Source organism: Uranotaenia lowii, chromosome 2 (assembly GCF_029784155.1).
Source record: "Uranotaenia lowii strain MFRU-FL chromosome 2, ASM2978415v1, whole genome shotgun sequence".
Taxonomy (NCBI): domain Eukaryota; kingdom Metazoa; phylum Arthropoda; class Insecta; order Diptera; family Culicidae; genus Uranotaenia; species Uranotaenia lowii.
Genome location: NC_073692.1, coordinates 87,245,081 through 87,258,924, shown reverse-complemented (window position 1 = coordinate 87,258,924; position 13,844 = coordinate 87,245,081).

The following is a 13,844-nucleotide window of genomic DNA, read 5'->3' as shown; positions in this document are numbered from 1 at the left end:
TATCAAATTCAGTGTAAGGGGCCGGCAAAAGGGGTCGTCCATATCAACTTTTCAATATCTTTGTGATATTGACGTTTTTATACATCGAATTGGGATGAAAATTTGCACATAGGAGTTATTAGGGACGAACAATTGATTTCACTTATCCAAATCAAAAACAGGGGTCGGCCAAAGGGGTCGTCCATCTCAAGTAACAATTTGAGTTTTTTAATGCTCTCCAGTCTAATTAAGAATTCAAGCTATAAAACCACGTTCGGTTATGTAAGAATCTATAAAACTCCAATACAACGCTTAGTAGCACAAAAAGGCGCTTCTGCAGTAGGTTCTGTAGAGCAAATTATAAAACCTTTACAAGCCAACTCAACTTCTAAAGTTCTGTATGAATTTTGCTTATAAAACCTATTTATCATATAATTTTCATTTACAAATGATTCTGCTCCGGAATTTGGTTTTCAATAATAAGTTTTAAAACAAATGAATCTCATTCAAATCAAATATAAAAAAAAACAAATCAGAAGCTAAAATTTATTTGTTATGAATCTGTAAAGAAAATATTATTTTCACATTCTGAATTTTCGTTACCTGCTCTAAATTAACTTGCGCTTTTAAGTTTACCGCAAATATGTATTAAAAAATTACGAACAAATAACGGGCCTACAGTAAACTGCTATTTTAAGCAATGAAAACCCAATAGAATTCATGAAAAAATATCACTTTTTTAGTAAATTTTGTTGTTGTAGTTGTTCAAGATCAAGTTTTCAAAATTAATTCAGCCATTGGGATGCTGAGCTTTTATAGAGCATGAATTAAATGAGGATTACTTTCAGAAACAGAAAACTGTTGTTAAAAAATATCCCATTATTTACCATGAAAATGGCGATAATATACGAAATTATTAATAGTCGTTACTGAACCCTATAAAACGATTATGTTTTCTAAAAATTACTAATCAAACTTTTAAATAACTTTTTCGTCTTATAAAAGTGTTTGGAATTTGAAAGGGTTGCTTTAATGAGATTCTATAAACCAACAAAGTTGTGTTGCTATCTACAAGTTATTCCTATAAATCTGCGTTAGGCATGATGTGTTTCTTAAAATCTTTTTAAGGAATCTTATAAATACAAAAGGTCTAGAGACCCTCTAGATATTTTTTTCGAAAGAACGTTACATATACCTGTAGAGTGTATCATTGTGTATGTGAACGGTTCGACGAATTAGACTGTTTGTACAAGCCCTCAAGCTCGGCTAGTAACGAACGAACCTTTGCGAAAGAGAGTCACCAAAAGCCCGCGTTGCTTCGAATCCTACAATTTGGCGCAGCCGGACGGATTTTTTTTTCGTTTGCCGTGGAATCAAGAGTAGGTTTTAATTAGAAGATTTTTTAAAGAATTGCGTTGACGTAGATCTTTTAGTGATAAAGGAATGAATGTGAGTGTTTTGGAAGTTTTCTTGACCAGTTATTAACTGTAGACGACGGTAAATTGAGAAAACTACAAAATTCTATTGGTGAAAAAGATGGCTGGTCCAGTTTTTATTTGAACTGCAGAGCAAGCCGCGGGACCGGATAGAATCTTTAGTCCGAAGCGCGTGAGAGAGGGAGAGATAAGAAATGCTGGTCCAGTTTTAAACTGTAGAGCTAGAGCGGGTCCGGTAGAATTTATCCGTAGCGCTAGAAAAAGAAATGCTGGCCCAGTTTTTAACTGTAGAGCTAGAGCGGGTCCGGTTGAATTAATCCGTAGCGCTAGAGAACGATATGCTGGTCCACTTAATGGACTGAAAAGAGCGAGAGGGTCCGGGCAACAAAATCGGAACCGAAGCGCGAATGAGAAGAGTCTGGTTGTGTTCGATGAGAAACACAGTTATGGAAAAATAAATATAAACACAACTGGGGAATTCTTTATGATGAACACAATCTGGAGTAGAAATGTGCTAGCCTTAATAGTTTGAGGCAGGTGTACGGGATACGCTTTATTTTATAAATAATGGAAGAAAGCAGCATAAGTGTGAAACACAGGCACATTTCGGGAGATACCATGAGCATTAGAGGTGCATTGCAATGCTAAGGAGTATTTCATGCTAGCTGCGAGATTACGTCATCGAAATGGAAAAAAACTGTTACTCTGATTAAGATTGATCAGTTTTTCGCTCGGTACTTCTTTCTTATGCGGGCGTTGTATGCGATGACAGACGATTTAAATATAAAAAGCCGAAAAAACGCTGTTGAGAGAGCGGGAGAGATTTTATGAGGGAAAGACGTCGATGTATGAACGATGAGGCGAATCATGACAAAAAGGGCTGCCAGTAAATATTTTAATGCACATATTTCTGGATGCCGTCTTTAACGATTTACTTTCAAGAAGGGATGAGATGGTTCGTGGATTGATATGAACGTATGTCTTAACTATACAAAAAGAACTATGTCGCTGAATAGATTGAGAACAGCAACTGTGGTTTTATAAACAGAAATTTAGTGATGAAATTACGTTCTTATCATTCAGGAAACGTGTAGTAACCACACTCTAGGGGAAAGGAAAATGGCCGACGAGTGTGCGATTTACGCCAGATAGAATGTGTTGCCAAACAGACTGATTCAGTCGTTTAGTAGACATAGGTCGATAAAAAAACGCAAAACTCGACTCGACGAGATGGTCCTTAAGCTTAAGAGGTCGTTATCAACCAATTGCTCTACAAATCTGAGAGGGAGCTCTATGCAATAATTCTTAGTTACTCTTATTCAGAAAGTGATAATTACAGTCAACAAACAGTACAGTCTGTTTGGAACCAAGACAGTAGAGATAGTAAGCTGGGCAATGATGGTAGCAAGCAAGCGATTACATAACACGCGTGATGTTACTAAAGATATCGAAGAATGTGGCGAATGTCTTAAGAAGGTCATCTAATCCATTTTTCCATATTATGGATCACGGATTGATTGTTCCGAGCAAAACTTGCTCTTATGCGTTGATGGTACAGATAAGTCGAACTCAAACAATTTCGATACTAGTAGAAGAGGGGTGTACCTATGCTAAAAAAAAAATATTGTAGTTATTTGAGCTATTCGATCATCTATATTTTGCAAGCTAGGTGAGGCATGAAAAAGGCACGCCACGTCGCTAAAAAAGTAAGAACGTATGAAACTGCGTCTATTTCTCTGCATTTTTGGAAAAAAAACACAACAAAACAACAATGAGTGCATCTGTTAACGAGAAAGTAGCGTAAATCTAAAGTTTGTAACGTTTCATTTCTTCTGGGAAGTAGTTCAGTTTTAATCAGGTGCTTGTTGTAAATTATCAGAAATTTATATCTAAAGCTGGGATAAATGGCTAGCCGTTCTTCTCAGAGTGTAATCTAATCATCTTAATTATATCATATCAGGTCATATTGGCATATTGTCATATATTCATATTACCCAAGTAACCAAAAGTTCCATAGAATGGTCTCTTAGAAGCTTACTCAGCCCTGATTGAAGGCTTTATAGCGTTCTACTCAGCCGAAATTTTAAGTTCTTATTGATACTTTCAAGTCCCATAAACAAAGCTGAGTAGAAGGCTATTCAGCTTTAAATAAACCTTTGAAAAATAAATCATGCAAAAATAAAAAGCTATTTAAAGCCGTTTTTCTTGCTTTGAATTATTATTTACATTAATCTTTATTGTTATTTATATTTGATTCTATTTTCAACAATTTAAACTTACTGGAAATTTTTTCCTGCATATAGATTTGAACTTGAACCTGCGGGATGAAAGCTGAGCACCTTACCTTTGTACCATGACTGTTTTCTGATTTAATGGTATTTGAAACATCTATTTGAAATAATTTACGGGCTATACTTTTAAAAGTAGGCGGGATGAAAAATGATAAACAACCAGAAGTTGTAAACAAGAGCCGCCGTACGAAAAAGAATATCCTTGCCTTCAAATTCTCACACCATGAATCGAGATCACCGTTATAGTAATCAATTTTTCCCGTATCGAACCCGCAACCTTTGCAATTAAACATTAGTGTGCGAACTGAATGTTAGTTTTTTTTTGTGATTTTTGTATCTAATTGTATAACGTTTATTTGCAGTTCAAGAAGGGAATATACTTAAATATAAGGGCCGTCAACATGCCGCTGCAATTTCCGTTACAATCCAATTTCGAAGAGCTGCAGAAACGATTCAATAGGAGGAAGTTAAAATTTGTTTCTCATTTTTTATGTTTTTAAACAGAAAATATCTATACATTTTAGATTGGCTGAAACCAGAGAACAAAACTTAAGAAAATTATCAGAATTGCACGCTTTTACGCGAAATCTTGAAATTCAATATTGAATAATATGAGTTCAATCGACCCACATTTTAAAGGTGTCCATCGATGAATTTCTCGTCGCAATAACTTGCTTTTGATATCAACTGTTTGTTGTAAAGTACTAGAATGTGTCGATGCTGTTGCTGTGAAAGTTGCTTTTATCGAGAAGGAAAATAAGAAGAGTCGGAGTCGGAATTACTATGTTTCTACTAATGCGGAAAACGTTTAAACTATGAAATGTAGACTGATATTGAATACTTATAAGAAATTTAAATTTAAAAGCTTTGAATATCGCTAATAAATAAACATTTAAAAAAAATGTTAACTTTTTTTATGTTTTCCCCTGCCCCCATTGTCCAATTCACCATCGACGTAGGGGAAAATAATTTTTTTTTGGGAAAACATCTTAATGAACATGACAGATTGAATGGTCACCAATTGAGAAAGGCTTTGGAAAAAATCCTAAGCGAATGTGAAAAAATCATGTGAAAAATATCGACACAACTCGGACAACACACAAAGTCTATAAAAGTTCTGCATGCAACTAAAAAGTTCATTAGAAGTTCCATATGGAACTTAGAAGTTCGTTGGAAGTTCCGCATGGAACTAAAAAGTTTGTAAAAGGTTAATTAGAAAGCACGATATTTAAATATAATTTTCAAATTTTGTAAGTCGCTTGGAACGCACAAAAAACTTCTATGATACTTCTATGGACTTTCCTGGTTCATTCAGAAGTCTAAATTGAGCATTTTCGAAAAATTGTTGTTTTTCCTCTCGAGTACCTTTTACTCAGCCAAATGTGAACCTTGAATGCACATGATTAAGTAACTATGCGACTTTTGGTTACTTGGGTAGCTTCCACGAAATTTTGGCGGCGTAACACTACCCAAGCAATCAAAAGTCGCGTTTTTACTTAACTCCGAACTCCGAAGTTCACATTTGGCTGAAAAAATGTATTACGGGAACTTCAGGTGACTCTTGTCGCGTAAAAGTTACTCAGGAACTTCCATCGCCCTTTGAAAGGTTTATAACTATCGATAACAGAACTTCTAAGCGCTTTTAATGGAACTTCTTTCAAGAAGGTCGATAACGTTCGCGTAACATTCCAAAACGCACCATTATGATACTTGAAGGTGTTTTAAAGAACCTATATGGGAATTCTAAGCGACATGTCAATAATGTTTTTCAAGAAGGTCGATAACGTTCGCGTAACATTCTAAAGCGCACCATTAAGATACTTGAAGGTGTTTTAAAGAACCTATATGGGAATTCTAAGCGACATGTCAAAAATGGCTGTCAATTTCTTGTCATGGTAGTTGTTTATATCTGTATTGATATTTACAAATGGAATACAAGATTTTTTCGAATTTTTCTTATAAATGTTAAGATATTCGAATAAATTTTTGATGATGCGAATTTTTGTTATGATTCATATTGTGTACTGAAAGTCCTTTGAACGAAATAAGGTACCTTCTATTGACCAACCCACTCAATCATCTCAAATGACATTAAGTTTAAATACTTATCATTACAGTGGCAATTAACAATTGCTGGATTGGTCGAGAGGCTGGTGAGTTTCATTGCAACCTAGAGAGCAGCGGTTCTCTAGGCGTGTAAGCAGCTTTTGTAATCAAAACAATATAATTAAAATCAATAAGATAGACCATGATAGACCGGCAACCTAGCATGTGGTTGTCAGAGCAATCTGCGTCAATCGGATTTTTTTTCGGCGCGTAGAAGTTTCTTGACATTCTCTTAGAAGCTGAATAGAGTTCTCTACAGCCACCTAAACGAACTTGAAAGTAGCTTTAAGAACTTAAATTTTGGGCTGATTAGCATTCTCTTCAGACACAAACGAGAGCTGATTAAGCTTCTATGGAACCTTTTTAAGGGAATTCTGGTTGCTTGGGTAGCGCCAACTAAAAGATTACGGGTTGAGGTTCAACCTTTAGTTTAAACATTTTTCACGCACACTCGTACCAGTGCAATTTACATTACCGTAAACAATATAAACACCATCATTGTGTGAAAGAGGTGACGTTTAATTTTCAATGTTTTTAGTGCGATATTATGCTTTTACTAGAAGCTTGTATTTAAAGCTGCGATTCTTGAAAAAAAGCTGCAAAGCTTTGATCCCATCTCGCAGAGCTGCAGCACCATAAGCATTGTGTTGGCGCCGCCAACGATTTGTTCGAGAGAAAATGATCATATGTAGAGAGAGTATTACAAGTAAGCTATCAGGACTTGTTATGTGACATTAACAGTTATTCAGAACCAAGACTAGAACAAAAATGATGCATTAAACAAAACAACTTATTGGTATAAGAGAAGCAGAACGTGAGCTTTAAGGTAATTGAAATAATATGAATTGAAATAAAATTGAAGTCTATAGAATTATTGGTCTTTCTGAATTTCTAGCTTTTGTCAATATTGACTCTATTGAACAAACACAAATTTCATGCCCTTTATGGACGAGAAATTCCAGCACCTTGAGTGACTGCAATCAATTACTCTGTGCAGGACGGAATAGTCATCGGAATATTTTGTAAGACTATAATCACGATATGTTGGACAGGACGAGATCTAGATCGATGTGTTCTATCAAGATTAGAGCAAAGCAATTTTATCCTGTACAAATTGATTTCAAAAGTGTTATTATACAAAGTTTTGAATATAATTTCTGTTGGTGCATAGAGATACCACTTATATTGTATTTGGAGAAGTTGTTGCTACTTTCAAAACTTCTAGTAGTAAGAGGCAAGGTAATTCTTTTAACTGACCTTAATGCGAATAAAAACTTGATCGTCATCATGGAAAGTTAGTTTCATCATATTATTCCGATTTTTTCCTGAGTGGTTCCTTTGTAAATAAAGATGAGGGAAGGGATGTAGAGTGTATCATTGTGTATGTGAACGGTTCGACGAATTAGACTGTTTGTACAAGCCCTCAAGCTCGGCTAGTAACGAACGAACCTTTGCGAAAGAGAGTCACCAAAAGCCCGCGTTGCTTCGAATCCTACAATACCTTATAAAACTTTTCCGGTTCAAGGGATGTTAATGGTGGAACATTGAATAATTATTGAATGAAATTTTCAAATACTTTTTAAAATTTTGTATTAAGAGTAACTTTATTTCACAACATCAATAGTTTTTTTTTCTTACAGCACAATAACATATTATTATTACATTTATCTCATTTCAAAAATTAAACTTTCGAATACTTTCACTTAAGATTTAATCTTGAGTTTCACTTCAGCAACACTACACTTTCTCAGCCAATAATTGATGATTCTACTGCAGTTCTATTTGCCAAACGTTCGGAGAGGTGAATTCGGTCCTATTTTGTGCCCAGGAGAAGCGAAAATACATATTAATTCAGTTTTTCACCGAGAACATTCTTTTGTTGACATTTTGGTAGATTTGCCGGACGACTTGCTTTTGTAAGCCGATTGTCCGGCCTTTATGAAACTTTTATGAAACTTTTATAGCCTATAGAAGGTTTCGTTTCTTATAAATGATTTATAGACGCCACATAAAGTTATTTATTTGCCTGTTTATAACCTAAACGACTTGTAATGACCTTATAACAACACAAATGCTACGAATAAGTTTGAAAGGGCTTTTATAGATCAAAATAGGTTAATAAGATGATATTTTAAACCATTTGCATATCGACTATCGTTTACAAATATATTAATGTTTTATAAGGCCCTCAAAGAGCAAAATAAAAATCAAATCAAATGAATTTATTGTTGTTATATAAGTTGGATATTTTATACGCTTATAGATGTCCTGGAGGGCAGTTGTAAAAAGGTGGCCCATTAATGCGTTTTAAAACAATAAAAGATAATATAAATCGTTTATAAACTATCGTTAAAGAATTATAAAACCAAAATGGATTTTAGGTGCTACTTGGGCATATTAACTATTCACTGTTAATGCGATATTGCCGTTATTATACATCGGATTCAGATGAAATTGTTACACGAGAGTTTTGCGGGACGAGCAATGGATTTCAGGTATTAAATTCAGTGTGAGCTGCCGGCAAAGGTGTTCGTCCATGTTAACCGTTCAACATTTTTGCAATACCGTCGTTATTTGACATCGGATTGGGATGAAAATTTTTACGCGGTAGTTTTTGAGGACGGGCAATCGATTTCAGATGTCAAATGTTTTGCCAGAGGTCGCCAAAGGGGTCGTCTATAGTAATGAATTTTTCAATGTTTTTACCAATATTGACGTTATTATGCAATGGATTGCTTTGGAAATTTGCACACGGGAGTTTTGAGGGAAGGGCAATCAATTTTAGATATCAAAGATTGTATAAGAGGCCACCGAAAGCGGTTGCACTTTTTGGCAATAATTGCGTTGTGATGCGTGTTTTAGCACGGTCAATTGATTCCTGATTCAAAAATTAATAGCAGACGACAGAAAAAGTAATCGACCAATATTTTTGCAATTATTACTAAAAAATGAATTCGGAAGTGCATCTGGAAAATGTTCGGCAATTGACTTTCATACAAACTGTTCATGATATATTCCAAGTTCAAAGCGAAACGGAGTTCGTATGGGATCAGCTAGTATCACTATAAATTTGTGAATAGTTAATATGGACGACCCAAGGAGGCTGGGTCATGAGGCTGAAAGCCATTCGGCCGAATGGGCTATCTGGCCGAACAGGGCACTAGGCCGAATGGGTTATTCGGCCGACGGTTATCCAGCCGAATGCTGTCAGGCCGAAAGGACGCAAGGCCGAAAGGATGTTCGCCCGAATGGTCACTAGGCCGAAAGGTCGTAAGGCCAACTGGTTATTAGGCCGAATGGTCAATTGGGCGAATGGTCAATTGGCCGAATGGTCATTAGGCCGAATGGTCGAAAAGCCGAATGGTCGTAAGGCCGAAGGTTCGTAAGGCCGAAGGTTCGTAAGGCCGAAAGGTCGTTAGGCTGAATGGTATGAGGCCGAATGGTCGTTATGAATTGTTGCTAGGTCAACAATGTAGTAATAATAGTAGTCTAAAAATAACATAGAAGCAGAGAAAAATAGATCGACGAACAGTCACAGAATAAATGTTCATGTGATTTCGCTCAGTGCTAGAAAAAAAGAGGAGAGAAAAAAAATGAACTAAGGGAATGCGAATTCTTTCTAAAAACGAGCAAAAGAGAGAGATAGAGAGAAAACCCGAACGTCGGAAAGATCATTCTGAAAACTATTCTCTACGCGAACAATCGTTGTTTCATTGATCGAGGAGGTGTTATCAGTTAACCAAAAGTGTAACTTAATTGGAAAGAAAATAGTGTAGTGTTAGGCGGAAAATGAGTGACATTCACGACAAACAAGAAATCTTTTACATTTGTCTGCATGCTAGGCCGAATGGTCACGAGGCCGAATGGTTATTAGACTGAATGGTCGTAAAGCCGAATGGACGATAGGCCGAATGGTCGCAAAGCCGAATTGTCGAATCCGGCCTTGCATCCATTCGGCCTGATGACCATTCGGCCTGATGACCATTCGGCCTGATGACTATTCGGCCTAACGACCATTCGGCCTAACTACTGATTGGCCTAACATGTAAGAAAGCGATAATATGTCTTATTGTCTTCTCGGCCTATTGTCCTATTCGGTCGAACATCCGTCGGCCTTTTAACCCATTCGGCCTGGCGTCCTTCGGCCTAACATCTTTCTGCCTATCGGCCTTCGGCCGAATGTCCGGCCCCCTTTTACCGGACTCTTATAGAAAATAATAACTAAAACCGATTACCCGTTTCTCAAACCACTCATGTGAAAATTTTCACTACAATACAAGGTACACAGCAAAAAAATTCTAAAAGTACACGGAATCTAAAAAACGAGTGATCTATTTTTTCTTGAGTGTAATTGCAAAAAGATGTAATTTTAAACTCCTTTTGATGTAATATTAGACTTTTTTCAAAAATAGGATAGAAATAAACTGTTTTGATGTAATTTTACATTGCGTCGTGCAAAAATCAACCGGTCAATGAAATTTATGTCACAAACCGTGTAAATGTAGATCTGTTTGATTTAAAATTGAATGCAAATATTTAACTTCTGCCTTTTTATATTTCGTTAGTTTGCGCACAAAGTAAACAAGTCGAAAAATTATTCGGAAACGAGTGGATCAAAGGCGTAGCTACCTACAGCAGCACTTCTAGAGTCTTTTAAAGTCGTAAGTATACGTGAAATGAAGAATGCGGTTGAAACTGACTAGTTTTTTCTCCATTACAGCAAGGTCAGATTTTTTCGCAGAGGCTGATATTTATCCGGACAAACTTTTGTCAGATCAATTCAAGTGTCCAAATGCTGACCGAAAGATCGTGATGTCCCGGAACCATTCGAGGATACTGATGACGCTGAACTTTGAAAACATCCCCGTCCTGGGAATCATCGGATGCAACAACAATTCCAGCTTGACGCTTTCCGTGATGGTGTTTTAATTTTCAGTTTTGTAAATAAATGTGAATTAAAAATAATACGTGTGGGCGTATTCATTCAAAGACAAAAGCAAAAACCTGAATATTTAGCAAAAATATCAATATTTACGATAATAAATTTTAAAATTTACATCCCTGTGTATTTTTACACGACGGCTTTTGTGATCCGATCTCGTGCATTGGTTTCAATCTAAATTTACACGCCTCAAAAATTACATCCTGGAAAAAAATAAACCGTGATAGAATTTTACATCGAAATCGATGTTCCGTTTTCGTGCATCGTTTTCGATCTAAATTTACACGAATTTTTCTTGCTGTGTATACTAACGATAATAATGCCAATATCGCTTAAACAATATTTGTCTTGTATAGACGACCCCCTTCAAAAGGGTTTATTCAAAAACCTGAATACATTTTTTTTCATTCCACTGGTCCTATGATGAGTATCCATGCCAAATTTCAGATCTCTAGGTATAAAGGCGGCTGAGCCTATTGATCACAAACAAACGGAAATTACTTAATATACATTTATTTATACAGTGAGCGCAATAAGAATAGCACCACTATGTGTTTAGCTTGTTAAAATTTGAATGATTGAAAATCACCAAAGTTTTCTTCTATAAACTGTTTTGAATTGTTTAACGGATAAATCAAGCATAAGTTTACTTTTTTTGGACGTTGCAATTGGCGTTGAAAACCAAAACTATGAAAAAAGGGTGCGAAATAAGAATAGCACCACTTGTGTTTTTCAACAAAAACAAGAATATTTCTAAAAATTTACCGTGTAAAAGTGAATGATAATGCTTCTACGAGTTATTTGAATAGATAACTGTATTTTAAGGAGTTTTCTAGGATTTCAAAGATTTTCAAAGGTATTAAAAGGGGGTTTTAAGAAATGCTCCTCAAGCGTTTTGGAATTTGATACTTGAGCTATAATACTTTATTAAACTACTTTATTTCTTCATTATCATTCATTATTATGATGCAAATTGACGAAACATCGATTTAAGGCTGAATTTGAATAAAAAAAACAGGCTTCAAATTCAAAAATAATAATGTTTTTAAATAGTCAAACGCTATTTCTCTAGTTTAAAGTCTTAGATGGCAGCACTATCTTGCAATTAAACCGAATTGATACCCATTTTCGTATATCTGGAATTAATTCAGGTGTGCTGAATGATTTTTGTCAAGAAATAAGTACTTGGTACCGTGTTACCGCCTTGGAAATTTTAAGTTCACAATATCATAAAATCAGAATTTAATCAAGTACCGATAAAAGTGAATTTCTTGGACCGATAATCAGAATAATTTTGTACTTTTCGATGGAGCTTGATGAACCAGATAACTAGTGTGAGACCAGCATCCGATCAACGCGGATATGGATCGACTTAACTCGTCTGCTGCTGGCTCTGGTCTGGCGAAGTGAGGACGTTTACGATTGGATCACGATGTGGCCGAACGATGAAGGTCCGATGAGAGAGAGAGCGCGACCAAATGAGAACGAAGCCCAAGTAACACAGATTTGGCCAACTAGCATTATTAAGTTTTATTATGGTTTTTTGAAAGCATTTTTCTGTGCAGCTAGTTTTATCACTGTTTTATTGGAGCACTAAGAAATGCTTAAAATTAGGGATATTATTAGAGTTCTGAAAGTTGTCTTGTTTCAGCTAGAAAGGTGGACTTATCGACTGGTCGGGATGATAAACGGAACAGGACAAAGAAGGTTAAAATCAAAGGTTCGTAGTGTTATTGCAAATATATTAATATTAATATTTCTTCAATGTTATACTAATTTTTTCTTTTGTTTTTGTTTCAGCAACACAGACGGAGGAAAATGCCTTGTGCTGGAATCCAAGCAGGTTTTAGTGGCAATATCACGGATCCCTTAGCTGAAATCGGTGGTGAAGCCTTCAATTGGGCAATAATATATTTGTCTTTGCGTCCAACCGATTGGCCCCATATTTTCCTGAGTATATCTCAGTTGCCCCCAGTGTAAATTAAATATAACATCGACATCCAACATAATTTACAGTAGGTGGTTGTGATATTTATTACTTAAGCTGAAATAAACGATATTTAATTATATAATAACTTATATTTAAATAAAAATTAAGAAAAGTGTATCCATATATATGCGTGCTCCTCTCACGAACGATTACTAATAAGGTACTCATAACGAAATATAAAGTTAAATTGTTACACAATTCCAGTTCTAATGTTTTTATATAATCAATTATCGTCTTAGGGCCCGAGGAAAACCACCTGAAGTTCCAGTAAGGGATGTGTTAGCTGTGATGGACTTGGACTATATGTTAGAAATATATCTTTTCCTAAAAGCTATTGATCTTCGTCTATAATTCTTTCCCTTTCTATTCTTGTTTGTCTTCTAAACAAGTGTTAAGGGGGGGGGGGGGGGGGTAGAGTCTAACGGGTATAAAAAAAACACCATTTTCACGATTTTTTTCTAGAGCTATCGTTCAAACAAATGTATTCAAATTTTTTGCATTATACAAAGCATTGTTAAAAGAACATTTAGTAATTTTTTCGTAGAAAAATATTGAAAAATGAGCCGGTGACGGAGCATTTTCGAGGATGCCTTTTAAAAAACAGGATTTGCGGTGGACACTGTATCTCAGCACAGAATCATCTGAAGTCAAAAAATAAGAGCAAAATATTTTTAATAGATGTTTTTCTGGACCCCAACGTTTTTATTTAACTTAAAAATATTTTTATGAAATTTTTGCGGCTGTTTGAAGTAAAAACTACGATTTTTCACTTAAAAATCCGCCATTTTTCACCTCTAAAATCTCCCCAAAGTAAAAAAATCAAAAAAGAAAAACGTTGGGGTCTGGTATTTTATATGTAGAAAATATGTTCCAAATTTGAAAAGAATCGGATAAGTAGTTTTCAAATGACGATGTCCACGGACTTTAAAAATGTGCTTTCGAGAAAAACGCGTTTGAAGTTTCTGCTCTTGCTTTCTTGCAGTATTAGATAGGAGGAGATAAAGGCCTATAACTTCTACAGTTTTGCTTCAATTGACTTGAAAATTTGACACAACTTTCTTGAAATGTTTTACAATAAGAAAATAAAAAAATAAAAAAAT